Source organism: Coenobita brevimanus, chromosome 116, assembly GCF_032717465.1.
Source record: "Coenobita brevimanus isolate Jiangsu-jjx chromosome 116, ASM3271746v2, whole genome shotgun sequence".
Lineage (NCBI taxonomy): Eukaryota > Metazoa > Arthropoda > Malacostraca > Decapoda > Coenobitidae > Coenobita > Coenobita brevimanus.
The window spans coordinates 29,602,396-29,618,583 of NC_137069.1; positions in this window are offsets into that span (position 1 = coordinate 29,602,396).

The window sequence follows — 16,188 nt, forward strand, 5'->3', positions numbered from 1 at the left end:
ACTATAGCAAGGATATAACGAAGAGAGGTTCCTGGGCTGAAAAGGTTAGGGTTGTTTGGCTTCAGAGGTGTATACTTCCAGTTCATTCAATCTTTCACTCAGTCAGTTAGTCAGTCAGTCACACATTATCATCATCATCATTACCATTATTATTATTACAACTACCGACAGCACCACCACTAATCATCATCATTATTACCATTACCACCATCATCATTACTACCACCATCACCACCACCAATCATCACTACAACTGCTACCACCATCACCACCACCAGTTATCGTCATTACTACTACCACCATCACCACCACGTCATCATTATTACTACCACCACCATCACCACTGTCATCACCCTCATTAACAAAATTTCTTATCTGTTTCTAATAACTCTTTCTTTCTCTTGCAGGTAAGAATAAGATGTCACTAGCAGCTACTGAGGAAAAATGAGTTACTGCTTTGGGTATTCGGTAGGTGAAGTACAGGAGGTGTGTGTGTGTGTGTGTGTGTGTGTGTGTGTGTGAGAGAGAGAGAGAGAGAGAGAGAGAGAGAGAGAGAGAGAGAGAGAGAGAGAATTATCTATATCCCTCTCCATTTGTTTCTGACAATATCCGACATACATATTGAAATTCCCATCAGTAGAGAGAAAGAGAGAGAGAGAGAGAGAGAGAGAGAGAGAGTAAGAAACACAGAGAAATAAAAAAATAAAGACACACAAAATACTTCCTCTATTTCCAAGCGTAATATTTCAGCTTACAAAAAAGAAAATAAAAAATATATAAAAAAAGAAACATTACCAGTGTCAAAAAATCTGCTACACCCAAAGGCCTGAAAACTGGACGCTCACCCCCCGGCAGGAAAAAGTACGAAAAAATAATAAAAACGAAAAGAAAAAAAGAAAAAAAATAGAAGCAATCTCTTTTCCGTCTGTAGTGAAGGTGGAAGAAAGTAGGAGCATTTTTGTGTTTTTCATTCTTTGAGAGAGAGAGAGAGAGAGAGAGAGAGAGAGAGAGAGAGAGAGAGAGAACAAACTCTGGCAGAGAGTACGGAGCCTGTATTATATCCCCGTATTCACTCTAACACCTGTTCCTAAGCGATTTATTTTGCTTATTCACAACCGGAGCCTGTGTTGTTATAAACCCGTAATCTTGTCGCTCTCTGACACCTTTTCCTTCGCGATTTATTCTGCTTATGCAGAACTGGAGCCTGTTTTGTCACCATTAGTAAGGACGAAGTATTGAAAGAAATTAATAAGTTAAAACCTTAAAAAAATCTCCAGGTCGGAACGATATATATATATGCAAAAATTTATAAAGGAAACCAAGGAAGATTTTTTTTTTTAAAGATGATCAGAAGGAAAAAAATTGATTTAAAAAAATAATCCCTACACCAGATTACAGGTGCCCTCCACTTACAATGCTACTTAATTACAGGTGCCCTCCACTTACAATGCTACTTAATTACAGGTGCCCTCCACTTACAATGCTACTTAATTACAGGTGCCCTCCACTTACAATGCTACTTAATTACAGGTGCCCTCCACTTACAATGCTACTTAATTACAGGTGCCCTCCACTTACAATGCTACTTAATTACAGGTGCCCTCCACTTACAATGCTACTTAATTACAGGTGCCCTTCACTTACAACGGTACTTAATTACAGGTGCCCTCCACTTACAACGCTACTTAATTACAGGTGCCCTCCACTTACAATGCTACTTAATTACAGGTGCCCTCCACTTACAATGCTACTTAATTACAGGTGCCCTCCACTTACAATGCTACTTAATTACAGGTGCCCTCCACTTACAATGCTACTTAATTACAGGTGCCCTCCACTTACAATGCTACTTAATTACAGGTGCCCTCCACTTACAATGCTACTTAATTACAGGTGCCCTCCACTTACAGTGCTACTTAATTACAGGTGCCCTCCACTTACAATGCTATTTAATTACAGGTGCCCTCCACTTACAGTGCTACTTAATTACAGGTGCCCTCCACTTACAACACTACTTAATTACAGGTGCCCTCCACTTACAACGCTACTTAATTACAGGTGCCCTCCACTTACTACACCACTTAATTACAGGTGCCCTTCACGTACAACGCTACTTAATTACAGGTGCCCTCCACTTACTACACCACTTAATTACAGGTGCCCTCCACTTACAACGCTACTTAATTACAGGTGCCCTCCACTTACTACACCACTTAATTACAGGTGCCCTTCACTTACAACGGTACTTAATTACAGGTGCCCTCCACTTACTACACCACTTAATTACAGGTGCCCTCCACATACAACGCCACTTAATTACAGGTGCCCTCCACTTACACTACTTAATAACAGGTACCCTCCGCTTACAATGCTATTTAATCGTTCTTTAAATTCAGGTTAAGTTTCAGAAGCGTGGAAACCAAATTTAAAACAGGTGGTAAATCAGCTTTGGAGTTACACGGGGAGACCGACTAACAAATGAGGAAGTGAAGGAGCATTATGGTGTGGATGTGGATGTGACAAAGCGTTAGGAGAAAAACATTGAGGTGGTTTGGCCATGTGGAGAGGATGGAGGGACAGAGACTAACGAGGAGAATGTATGTGAGTGAGATGGAGGGAGGGAGAGCGAGGGGAAGGCCGAGAATAATATGGAGGGATGGAGTGGAGAGGTGTGAGCAGGGACGTGGGTAGCGAAATTCTAGGGGACAGGACGACATGGAGGCGATTTGTTTGTGGCCACCCCTTACGGGATTAAAGAGTCTGGCTATAGATAGATAGATAGATAGGGTGCCACATGAAAGGTTAGTTAGGTAGGTCAGAGCACATGGTATAAGACGGTGATATCTTAAAGTATATGGAATCTTGGCTGAAGGGACGAAAGCACAGAGCTTTTATATGATGTGAAGGCTGTCTCTTCATACAGGACTGGTGTGCGTGTGTGTGTGTGTGTGGTGTGTGTGTGTGTGTGTGTGTGTGTGTGTGTGTGTGTGTGTGTGTGTGTGTGTGTGTGTGTGTGTGTGTGTGTGTGTGTGTGTGTGTGTGTGTGTGTGTGTGTGTGTGTGTGTGTGTGTGTGTGTGTGTGTGTGTGTGTGTGTGTGTGTGTGTTGATATAATAATCTAATCTTCGAAAAAATCGGTAAAATATTCATTTTTTAAAATATTTTTCCTTACCCGGATTTAAATCGGAAAAGGAAAAAATAAAATTTGGGAATAATTTAATTTAATAATAATTTCAGCTAAATGATATAATGGGGACTTCCCAAATTTTTATATAAAAAAATCCTCCCTTTATAAGTTAAAAAAAAATCTTCTGGCTTTAGCCAAAAGTCTTTAAAATACACATCCTGAGGGAAGGAGAATTCGGATCTTAAATTTGGTGATATTTTGAAATGTTTAAGTATTATTGTTATTGTTTTTATTTTACCATTATTACTATTGTTATTGTGTATTAATAATAATAATAATAATAATAATAATAATAATAATAATAATAATAATAATAATATTATTGTTATTATTATTATTATTATTATTATTATTATTATTATTATTATTATTATTATTATTATTATTATTATTATCATTATCATTGTTATTATTATTATTATAACTGTATTTTGATTACTGCCACTACTGCTAATACTGCTACCACTACAAATATTACTACTACTGTTATTGTCACCACCACCACCACCATCACTACTACTACTACCACCACTACTATTACTACGACTATTATTATTATTATTATTGTTATTATTATTATTATTATTATTGGTATTATTATTTGTTGTTGTAGTACTAGTAGTAGTAGTAGTAGCAGTAGCATTTGTATCCTACTCTAACTTAATAACAATATCCATCTACATATCCCCACCTTCATCTATCGCACGAAGACAATTTTCCAACAAGATAGATGCTCTCAGGAAGAAGCGTTTGGCAGCTTCCGTGTCTCGCTATAACGAAATTAATGCACTCCTTTCAGACGATTTTTTCCCCTTATTTCCGTCTGGAATTTGATTTGGTTCGAAAATCTTTTAATCGGGACAAAATCTTCGTGTGGAGGGGGGGTGGGGGGGATGAGAGAGAGAGGGAGAGGGAGGGGGAGAGGGAGGGGGAGGGAGCAGATCAGTAAGTTAGGCCTGTGAGAACATTTGGACAGTAAACACAACATCATTGCTTGTTTGTAAGTTGACAAGCAGGCGGATTGGGGCTTCGTTAGTGAGAGAGAGAGAGAGAGAGAGAGAGAGAGAGAGAGAGAGAGAGAGAGAGAGAGAGAGAGAGAGACGGAGAGAGAGGGGAAAGACTGACGTTTTCCTCCACCACTCCTCCTACATCTCCACTACTTTCCAAACCATACCACTACTCTTTCATAATGGAATAATAATAATAATAATGATAATAATAATAATAATAAAATCAACAAAATTTGGGTTGATTTTAGCGCCGGTCAAACTATTGGGAGTAGTTTGTTTCCTTTTGTACCGCTGTTCAAACATAAGTACGTTTAGGGACCTTGGTGTAACAATGACGGTTGTGTGTCCTGGTCAAGAGGGAAAAATAGAACCTTAGAAAATTATGATATTCAGAGCTAATGATTCACGAGTCAATAGGCAACAATTTTGGTCATTTTCTTTATCAACCACTTCATTCCCCCCTCTCTCTCTCTCTCTCTCTCTCTCTCTCTCTCTCTCTCTCTCCAATACATAATTTTGAAATGCTTCGTTCAACTCGAGACTATAAAAAAAAAAAGAAAAAAAAAATCAAGAGATCAGCTGGGAATTTTGCGGAAAGATAGCTGGATGATGGTGTGTGTGTGTGTGTGTGTGTGTGTGTGTGTGTGTGTGTGTGTGTGTGTGTGTGTGTGTGTGTGTGTACAATCAGGAAGCTTTTCTTACAGTGTCGTCTAAATTCTTGTTCACAAAAACATTAATTATCATAACGATTTTTTCCTTAGTTTTTTCCAATTATATTTCTAAGATGGAAATACTCTGTCCAAATATTAAATCTATGCGTACTCGCTGAGAGGAAGCCTTCGGCGGCCTCCGCTCGATGTCAAGTCACTTGCTATCTTCAGAAATGAGTCATAACTCGGGAACCAGTGGCCTGATTGGACTGGAAATTGTTAGTCTTCAAGTTAGAGCATTTTAACGGTACTTTGCTGTAACAAAAAGTTGCGCTACGTGCTCCGTTTTTGCCGTGTTACGGTAACAAACCAACAAACATACAGAAATCGGATCTTTATAATATAGATTGTGAGAATGAAACGCTTTTGGCCCATCTTTGACCTGCGTATTATACCTCATCATCCTTTAACATGCTGCTTATGCGAACTGTGTCATTAGTAAAGCGATAAAATAACATACAAGGAAAGTTTAAGTTGGAAAAGAATGCGGAATAAATCACTTAGGGAACGGTGTAACGAAGCTTTCTATACCACGTGGGATAAATGCCTCGGACGCTTTTCAAGAAATGCGTCTGAACTTTATTTTCATATTTTTATATTTATTGTATTTATTCTTAGTCACTTTCTTAACTCCTTCCCTTCGATTATTTATTTTCCATTTTGTTCTTCGGATTTTTTAAATTACAGAAGATGTCTCGTATTCTCGCCGTTTAAGGAGGCTCCCTAGCACCTCTTCCTTAGCGATTTATCTTTGGATACGGCCGGTTGATATAATTTTGCACGTTATTTATGAAGTGTAAGGTAGTATTAGAATGACTTGTATTGCACCGAAGAGGATAGCAAGGTGTAATAAACAAAATAAATCGCCAAAGAAGAAGTGTGTTAGGGAGCGTATATAATCCCATCATTTAGAAGAGCGTCCTGTGCTGAATAAAATCGTCTGGAGATACCAAGAAGGAAATGAATAAATAAATATATAATCGAAGATACGAGATTATTTTTTTTTTCCATCTCGTATTATTCAAGAGGATAATGTGTGTATCTTGAATATTCTGTTCTTCCTTTATTCATCATGCATTATTGACACGTTTTGGCAAGATTGATAGAGCACTCCACTTTCCTTCCAAGTGACCCCAAGCCGCGCTCAGGCCGTGTTGCCTGCGTGGGTGAGGTGAGCTGTTACTTGTCAAGTGTACAGTAGGCCAGGGTGCGCTGTGGTGGAAGACCAGCAATGATTGGAAACTCAGCAGGGTAAAGATTAGGCGGTGTGCGTCCCTTGTGCCTACGCCTCACTCCAGCCTGGGTGAGGCTTGGTAGTGTGTCGACGCTCCTCAGGAGCAGCAGCAGCCAGGGTCAGCCTGTTGGCCCCCTTAGCTTACCATACTAGATTAACCACCTGTGTATTTTCAGCTAGTGGCTGCCATGAATAATGATATTATTAATACTGATATAAGGTAATGTGTTTACCATGAATATTCAGTTGTTCTTTTATTCATCATGTATTATTCACGAGAGTAACATATTCCCATTCAAGGTATCTCGTCCCCTCTCACACCGTAATCGCTCTCGTGGTGGCGGCTCCAGTTTTTGCCTTTTCCTTTTCATACATTATTCATGAAGATGTGTGCCCCTCCATGCATAAATTCCTAAGAGGCTTTCACACCACACAGTGAGGGACATCCACAAAACAGTGCTACGGCTGGTTGTATTAGAGAGAGAGAGGAGGGAGTGAAAGGGGGAAACGTGGAAGAAGGAATGAATGGAAAAGAAAAATAAGAATCGCGTGTAGTATACATGTGTGTGTGTGTGTGTGTGTGTGTGTGTGTGTGTGTGTGTGTGTGTGTGTGTGTGTGTGTGTGTGTGTGTGTGTGTGTGTGTGTGTGTGTGTGTGTGTGTGTGTGTGTGTGTGTGTGTGTGTGTGTGTGTGTGTGTGTGTGTGTGTGTGCGCGCGCGCGCACTTAGAATTCTTCCTCCCTTTCTCTTGACTAATACAGGTGAAATCTTAACTATAGATGGTGTAGTGTGAGTTACCCTTTATATTTTCTCTATCTTAATTTCTCGCAATAAAAGCGTCTTAGAAATTCACCTTGAAATAATTTAGAGTCATTTAGACTGGTCTTTTGGTGGTAGGTGGTGGTGGCCATCATCCACTCACTTGATATAGTGCTGCCTACTTCTTTCGTCACCTTTATCACTCTTTTTCTGTGTCTGCCCTCCTCTCTTCCTATTTCTCACCATCATCCACTCACTTGATATAGTTCTACCTATTTGTTCCTTCGCCTTTATCATTTCTTTTCTGTGTCTGCCCTCCACTCTTCCTGTTTCTCCCATCTTTCCTGTCACTTTTTATTACTCTTCTTTCCTTTTCAGGTGGCTTTACTTTGAGTGGCAACTCTAATGGTTTCCTGTAAGCCAGGAAGCCATTTACAACTCTGACTGGTGACCATATAACCAATCCATACGTGTTCCTACGTGTCAACAAGTGGGTTGGTGGAGGGTTTGTCCCCCTCCCCGTAAAACAACTAACTGAAGGACAGACGGCCACCCCTACGGGATTATGGCGTCTGGCTATAGACAGACAGACATTTAGTCTTTTCCAGAGCCCCTCAAGTCGTAAACAGAGTACTAAAATCTGTAATATATATTTTAATTATCCTCCATCACAAACAGTGTTCATTTTATTTCTCCTCTTTTCAATCCAATCTTTTCTTGCAGTGATAAGAGGTAGAGCTTTTTAAGCCCAAATGAATGCTGAATTTTACCAGCCTAGTGTATCCTTTCAATAAACACAAAGTCTATCTATCCATTGCCAGATGCCTTAATCCCGTAAGGGGTGACCTCAAACAAATCGCCTGCATGTCGCCCTCTCCCCCGCCATTTCGCTGCCCTCCCCCCAGCTTACACCCTCCTCTCTCATATACAGTATCTCTCCACTCCATTCATCTATCTCATCCTCGGCCTCCCCTTTGCTCTCTCCCCCTCCACCTCACTCACATACACTCCTCTCCTTGTTAGTCTCTCGCTCTCCATCCTCTCCACATGGCCAAACCGCCTCAGTGTATAATTATCTACTAACGTTTCCTATCACATCCACAACACAAAGTAAATACAAAATATATTATAATAAACACAAAGAGATAAATACAAATGGACACTGAGTTTTACCCCCACACTTGATTCAGAGAAAAAAAAAGACCCAAAATAAATTCGAGAAGTACAGTATATCTTCAAAACAAACATTATATATACACAATTGACTACTGAATTATAAACACACAAACTATCTTCATAATACACAGAAAAAAACACGACAGAGCAGAAATAAACACAAAAATAGAAAAAAAGACGAACAACAAACAAATTAGGACTGTATTTTGCCCACATATTGTATTTTCAAAATAGGGGCCAAAAATACACAAAATAAACACAAAATCTTCAAATAATTTACTCCTTATACACAAAATCTACTCCAAAATAAACACAAACACAAAAACGAAAACAAAATAAGAAAAATAAAAAGTACACATGATAAACAAAGATAAAAACAAGGGTAGACACCAAAATAAGCATAAAATCAACATAAACATAAAATAAACATAAAAACAAAAATAAGAATAAACAAAAATTATACACAAAAAATTAAAAAAAATAAACAAATAATAATACACAAAAAATAAACAAATAAATAAAAACAAAAACAAAAGATATACACAAAATGTAAACAAATAAATAAACAAAATTTACACAGCCACAGATAAATCCTTTAACTGGAAATAAACACAATTATCGCCAGTCCATCTAAATATTCACAATGCATTAATATAAATCACTTTAATTTACCCACTGAGTCTGGCATTGATAAAGTGATAAATGACGAATAAAGGAAATTATTTTGAGCACTATTTTTTTTTTTAGTATGGTGGCGTCTCATTTATTAAACTTTCAGGCATATTATTTATTACTTATTTATTTATTTATTTATTTATTCACCGCCTTTTACCATTGCGTGAAATTCAGCCTGTGTGTGTGTGTGTGTGTGTGTGTGTGTGTGTGTGTGTGTGTGTGTGTGTGTGTGTGTGTGTGTGTGTGTATTACATGAGAAAAAATTGTGCTTTATCATTATGGTTCCAGTAGACGATTTGTGTGTGTGTGTGTGTGTGTGTGTGTGTGTGTGTGTGTGTGTACGACTGTAGTTCTAAGCTTGATTACCCTTTCCCTAACCCCCAACAGTCCCCTAACGTACCACACAACTTCACATATCACCACCACAGCACTAGTACCCACCAACTGACCTACATCATTTACTTCTATGGTGATAAGATTTAGCGGTATATTTATTTATTTATTATTTACTTATTTGTTTAGTGTTTGGAGGGTCATATCGTTATGAAGGGGGCTTAAGATTATATTCTCTTCATGCTCACCAAACTATTTTCTTTTTTCATTTTTGATGAGAGATTTGTGAGCCCTTTCGGGATTATGGAGTCTGGCTCTAGATAGATAAAGAGATAGATTGATAGGTAGATAGATAGATTAATTGATTTATAGGTAGATAGGTAGATAGATAGATAGGTAGGTAGGTAGATAGCCAGATAGGCAGATAGATAGATAGGTAGACAGATAGGCAGATAGGTGGATAGATAGATAGATAGGTAGACAGATAGGTAGATAGATAGAGAGATAGGCAGATAGGTAGACAGATAGATAGGCCGATACGCAGATAGATAGGTAGGCAGATAGGTTGATAGATAGATAGGTAGGTAAATAGATAGATAGGCAGATAGGTAGATAGATAGATAGGAAGATAGACAGATAGGCAGATAGGTAGATAGGTAGACAGATAGGCAGGTAGGCAGATAGGTAGATAAATAGATAGGCAGATATATAAATAAATAGATGGATAAATAGATATTCATTTGCGCGCAGTATGAGCAGGAAATAAAGCCACAGAGCCAGGCACCTCTTATTTACATCTCACCACCTCCAGACGATTTTCTTCAGCGTAGGATGGAGTGCAGAGGTTTATGAGAGAAGGGGGTGTCAGCTGGGGGAGGGCAGCTAAATGGCGGAGAACAGGGAGACATGGAGCCGATTTGTTTGTGGCCACCCCTTACGGAATTAAGGCGTCTGGCAATAGATAGATAGAAGGATAAAATTTTGGGACTGAAAGGGGGTTTGATATGTTTTTAAAAATAACAGTACGAGAGGTTGAATGAAATCGTCTGAAATCAACGAGAGAGAGAGAGAGAGAGAGAGAGAGAGAGAGAGAGAGAGAGAAAGAGACAGACAGACAGACAGACAGAGACAGAGACAGACAGACAGACACAGACAGACAGAGAAACGGATAAACAAACAGACAGACAGACAAACAGAAGAAGAAGAAGGCGAAGAAGACAAGAGGAAAGAAAAAACGAGGAAGATGAAGATGGAGGATTACACAGGAAAGCAAACAGCAACAGTCCTTATGGTCCTTTCGAGGCTGCTTGTTAGAGAAATCTATGACTACAAGATCTAACTCTACGTGCTGAAGGATAAGGATAGTAAAGCAAGAAGGCTCCCCCCACCACCAAACCCTCCAGGAAAAAGTTAGAAAAACCACCATGCAGCATGGAAAAACTGACATGGAAATTTTATAGGAAACACTGGAAAGGGAAAGTCACATTCTATAATACTTAATCTATAAGCTACCCGATAGAGTAACCTAAAAGAGAAAGTAAACAAATAAAATAATAGTTACGGCATTACATTATAAACCGGTACATTGAGTTAATGGGAAGTCTGTGGACATAACGTGGAAGCTACACACTGCACAGTGTGGATGTTTAGGGGTGGTGCGGCAGCCTTGCCTGGCGCTTTTAAGGTAGGCAACAGTCAATCAGGCCCTAGCTCCGTTTGCTCCACTGAGACAAGGAACTCTCCCATGTGGGACAAGTACACAAGTTTCATCCTGAAGCAGTGACCACTGGTACATTAAAAAAATCCCGATGGTGGTCACTTGACTAACAGGGGCTCTCAGTGATCCACAGCCCATCACAGGTCGAAAGTAAGAGTAGTGACCGTTAACTCAGGGTTATCTGTGCAGATCCTAATCTGTGCTTATATTGCTTTCTTTGCGTTGGGGAGCTTGAAAAATATAAAAGATGGGTGTCTTAGATAAAAGGGGACTGCACAGTGCACAGTGTGGATGTGCAATGCACAGAGTGGATGTTTAGGGGTGGTGCAGCAACCTTCCCTGGCGCTTTTTAGGTAGGCAGCAGTCAATCAGGCAATAGCTCCGTTCACTCCACTGAGACAAGGAACTCTCCCATGTGGGACAAGTACACAAGTTTCATCCTGAAGCAGTGACTCCTGGTACATTAAAAAAATCCCGATGGTGGTCACTTGACTAACAGGGACCCTCAGTGATCCACAGCCCATCACAGGTTGAAAGTAAGAGTAGTGACCGTTAACTCAGGGTTATCTGTGCAGATCCTAATCTGTACTTACTGTATATTACCTCATTTGCTTTGGGTAAATCGAAAAACGTATGATGACGTGACGTGACGCTATGCTAAGTTTATGGGGTGTCCTGTAGACACGAGGGGCTCCACAGTGTGGACGTTTAGGGGTGGTGTAGCAGCCTTGCCTGGCGCTTTTAAGGTAGGCAGCAGTCAATCAGGCCCTTGCTCCATTCACTCCACTGAGACAGGGAACTCTCCCATGTGGGACAAGTACACAAGTTTCATCCTGAAGCAGTGACCCCTGGTACATTAAAAAAATCCCGATGGTGGTCGCTTGACAAACAGGGACCCTCAGTGATTCACAGTCCATCACAGGTCGAAAGTAAGAGTAGTGACCGTTAACTCAGGGTTATCTGTGCAGATCCTAATCTGTGCTTATATTGCTTTGTTTGCACTGAATAAATTGAAAATGTATTATAACGTGATCCAACACTATGTACGGGTACACTGTTTACGGGGTGTCTTGTAGACAAAAGGGGCATGAACTTACATGTACCGTAGCTATAAAAGCAAGTTATTCGGACAGAAAAAGAGTCAGCTGAGGATTCTCGTGCAAATACTTGTCTAATTTGTTTTTGAATGTCTCAATTGAGATACTGTTCACGGTATCTGAGGGTAATCTGTTCCAGATATTTACAACTCTGTTAAAGAAGAAGTATTTTGCTTCGTGGGATTGGAATCGCTTTCCCATAATTTTGCAGCCATTACTTCTGGTTTTACTCGACCGGTCTATATCAAAATATTTATTCATGTCTAAGTTGTCGTATCCTTACATGATTTTGAAAACTTCAATAAAGTCCCCTCTTAACCTGCACTTCGTTAGGCTAAATAATTTAAGTTCTTCAAGGCGTTCCTCATATGGTTTGTTTCTAAGTCGTGGTATCATTTTTGTGATTCTTCGCTGAATTTTCTCTAATTTTTCAATGTCCTTTCTGTAGTACGGAGACCAGAATTGCACACAATACTCAAGATGGGGGCGCACTAGCGAGTTGTACAAGGCAAGTATGACTTTTTCCGATTTAAATTCGAAAGTTCTTCCAATAAAACCCACTAGCTTGTTTGCAATTTTAACAACATCAGTACACTGCTTGCTTGGTTTTAGGTCATTTGATATTATCACACCAAGATCCTTTTCACTGTCTGTACTTGATAACTGAATATTGTTCATTTTGTAATTTGCATGGACATTGTTACTTCCAGTGTGAAGTACTTTACATTTTTCTGTGTTGAATTTCATTTGCCATTTTTCTGCCCAGCTTGCTAAAGTATTAAGGTCATTTTCTAACTGCTGCCACTGTAATTTTGAAGTGATTTTACTGGTTAGTTTAGTATCATATGCAAATTTGGATACTTTACAATTTAGACCCTCATCAATATCATTTATATATATAATAAAAAGTATCGGTCCAAGTACTGAGCCTTGGGGAACGCCGCTGATCACATTATGCCATTTGAATTCCTTTCCGTTTATCACAACTCGCTGTTTTCGGTCTGAAAGCCAGTCTTGTAACCATTTTTGCGTATTTCCTTTTATTCCCTGTGCTTCTATTTTTATCATGAGACGCTTGTGAGGGACAGTGTCAAATGCTTTCTGAAAGTCGAGGTAAATTACATCTACTGCTCTTGAGTCATCGTATGATTTGTAAACATCATGGAAGAAGTCCAGTAAGTTAGTTAAGCATGAACGACGATGTCTGAATCCATGCTGCGAGTCTTTAATTATATTATTTTCTTCTAGATAATTAACTATTTTATCTCTTATGATTTTTTCCATTAACTTGCACACTACTGATGTTAAGCTGTTTGGTCTGTAATTTCCTGGGTGCGACTCATTTCCTTTTTTGAAAATTGGTGTTACATTTGCTAGTTTCCATTCGCATGGAACTTTCTCAGTACTTAATGATTTATTGAATAAGACAGAGAGTGGCAGCAGTAACTCATGTTTTGCTTCTTTGAGAATTCTCGGTGATATTTTATCGAGGCCAGGGGTTTTGTTTATGTTCGTACTATTTATGGCTGAAAGGATATCGTTATTATGGATAGCACAGTTACTAAGGACTGTGCTATTTGCTTGGTTTGTGGGTAACAGTAGGTTTCTGGTGGTGTTTTCTACTGTAAAAACAGACGCAAAGTAATCGTTAAGAATGTTTGCCATTTAGACCTCATTTTCAGTGTGTTTGCCATTGTTTGTTTCTAGAGGACCTATTGATGTAGTCATAACCTTTTTCTTTCTAATGTAACTGTAAAATTCTTTAGGATTTGATTTGCACGTATTAGCAATGTGGATCTCCAGTGCTCTTTTGCTTTGTTTAATATGTCTTTTCGATATGCGGCGTAGATTATCGTACTGTAATTTATCATCATTATTTTGTGTAGCTTTATATTTATGGTATGCCTGTTTTTTGGCTATTAAGCTACTTTTTATTTCACTGGACCACCACTTTGGTTTACTATTTCCAGCTGGACGTCTGTTACGTAGTGGCACACATGACTTTACCACTTCATTAAATTTTTTTGGTGAATATTTCCCATGCTTGGTTTATGTCATCGGTTTCAGACATTTGATTCCAATCTGCAGTTGCAAGTAGCGCTCTGAGCCTGCTGAAATTAGCTCTACGATAATCTGGAACCTTTTCTTTGCTCTCCGTTTCTTTTACTTTTTCAGTAGTAATATTAAACTGTATAGTTCGATGATCACTGGAACTAAACTCAGGTCCTGTTTCAACGTTGTTGACTAGGTTATCATTTGTAGTCAAGATGATGTCTAGGATATTGTTTCCTCTCGTTGGGTATTCTACGTGTTGGGAAAGGGTGCTTTCTTGAAGATTCATACAAAGCTTTTGTCCTGAGTGTGCCGTCAGTGGTTCACCCCACTTTGTTACCGGTAGATTAAAGTCTCCAAAAATTACGCTATCCTCTTGACAACAGATTTCCATAATTTGATCATAAAGTTTTTCATCGGTCTCAGTTGACTGTGCTGGAGGACGATAGATGAGACATATATTTATTTTGTGTGAATTAATACTTAGCTGAACATAACTGGCATCTATGTTGGAAATACTGGGTTTGGATAGCACAAGGGGATGGAGACTAGTTTTCACATATAGTAAAACACCGCCACCAGCTCGATGTGGTCGCTCACAGCTGAAAATATTGTACTGTACCCTGTTAATGAGTATTCTGCTAGAAAGTCATGGTCAGATGTGTTAATCCAGGACTCTGTGATGCCAACGATGTCATAATTTTCTAGGTAAATTAGAGATTCTAAATCCTCAAACTTGTTACTAGACTACGTGCGTTAACATAGCAGACTCTAATTCCATTCCAAACAGTTGGTGATCTGACTTTGTGGGTATTTACGTTAAGGTTACTGTTCCTGGACGTGCCGCGTTTTTTGATCTGAAGAGGGCGACTTTATCGTGTAAAAGTCTACCTAGCCGTGCCGCTCCTACTGAGTTCAAATGGAGACCATCTTTCTGGAATAGAGTATGTTGCTCATAAAACTGGTCCCACAGATTGACAAAGTCGACTCCCTCTTGCATGCAGAGAGATTTTAGCTGGTTATTTGTGCTGAAGGCCTTATCATAGAAACTATTCTCTGCCTTGATCCTTGGGAGTATACCAGATATTATCACATTAGTGGACTTAGTTTTGAATCGTTTGATCATTTCATGATACTTTGCTAGCAATTCCTCTGATCTATTGCACTTCATATCATTTGTACCAACATGGATAACGTATAGAGTTTGATCATTTGCGTCTTTTGTGACCTCACCGCAGGCTTCTGTGATATCACATAGTCCACTTCCTGGAAACCAGTACCTCTTTCTGCTGATGGGGGCGCGTCCACAAAATTCCTCCAGCTGACTGTGTACAATAGAGTCCCCAATAAGCCTTGTTTCTTCTGTCTCATTAACCGCTTGGGCAAGGATCTGGTCGCGATTATACGTAGTTATAGGAAGATGCTTCCTCGTATCTTTTCCGGGTTTTGCGCCATTTCTTACCATAGTAAAGGGGACTTCGCCTGGCGAGGAACGTACTGAATCGCTGGGTGAGGAAGATACTGATACACTATTATTTGTAACTGCCTGATGGGCGGGGGCTTGTATGAGCTCAGTCTGTACGCTTCTTCCTTCTTGAGTGCTGTTGCTGACTCCTACATTTGCCGCTACAAACTCTTTCAGTGTCTCAAACTCTGCCTTGAGTTCCCTGTAATTTCTCTGCGATTCAGCTAAACCATTTTCTAGATCTCTTCTCAAGATGCATAGTTTGCACACAGGTGTCGAAAAGTAATCCGAAAAATACTGAGCCGCAAAGCGACCAGTACACTCCTGGCAGGCCTTCAGGTTAGATGGCATTTTGCAGCAATATTTCCACAATCCCAGACATATAAAAATAATATACAACTGGTTAATGGATGTTGTTACAAATGGTCAATTTACTCTATATATGAAATATTGAATTTCTAGGGAGATTTTTACTTTTTATATATTATATTCCTTTACCAGTCTAAAAAGAATAGAAAATCTACCTGCTATGGCACAATCTAACCTACATGAATTCTTTTACCAGTGTAAAAAGAACAGAAAATCTGCTTGCTATGGTACAACCTAACTTACCATGAACTGTGTAAAATGAAAGGAGAATCTACTTGCTATGGTATGATCTAGCTTACCATGAATTGTGGAAATACACCATACACTGATTCACTGGAGAAAAAGGAAAAACAAAAAAATAACAATGGAATGTTGGGGAAAAAATAAAAATAAAAACCTAGCTTCT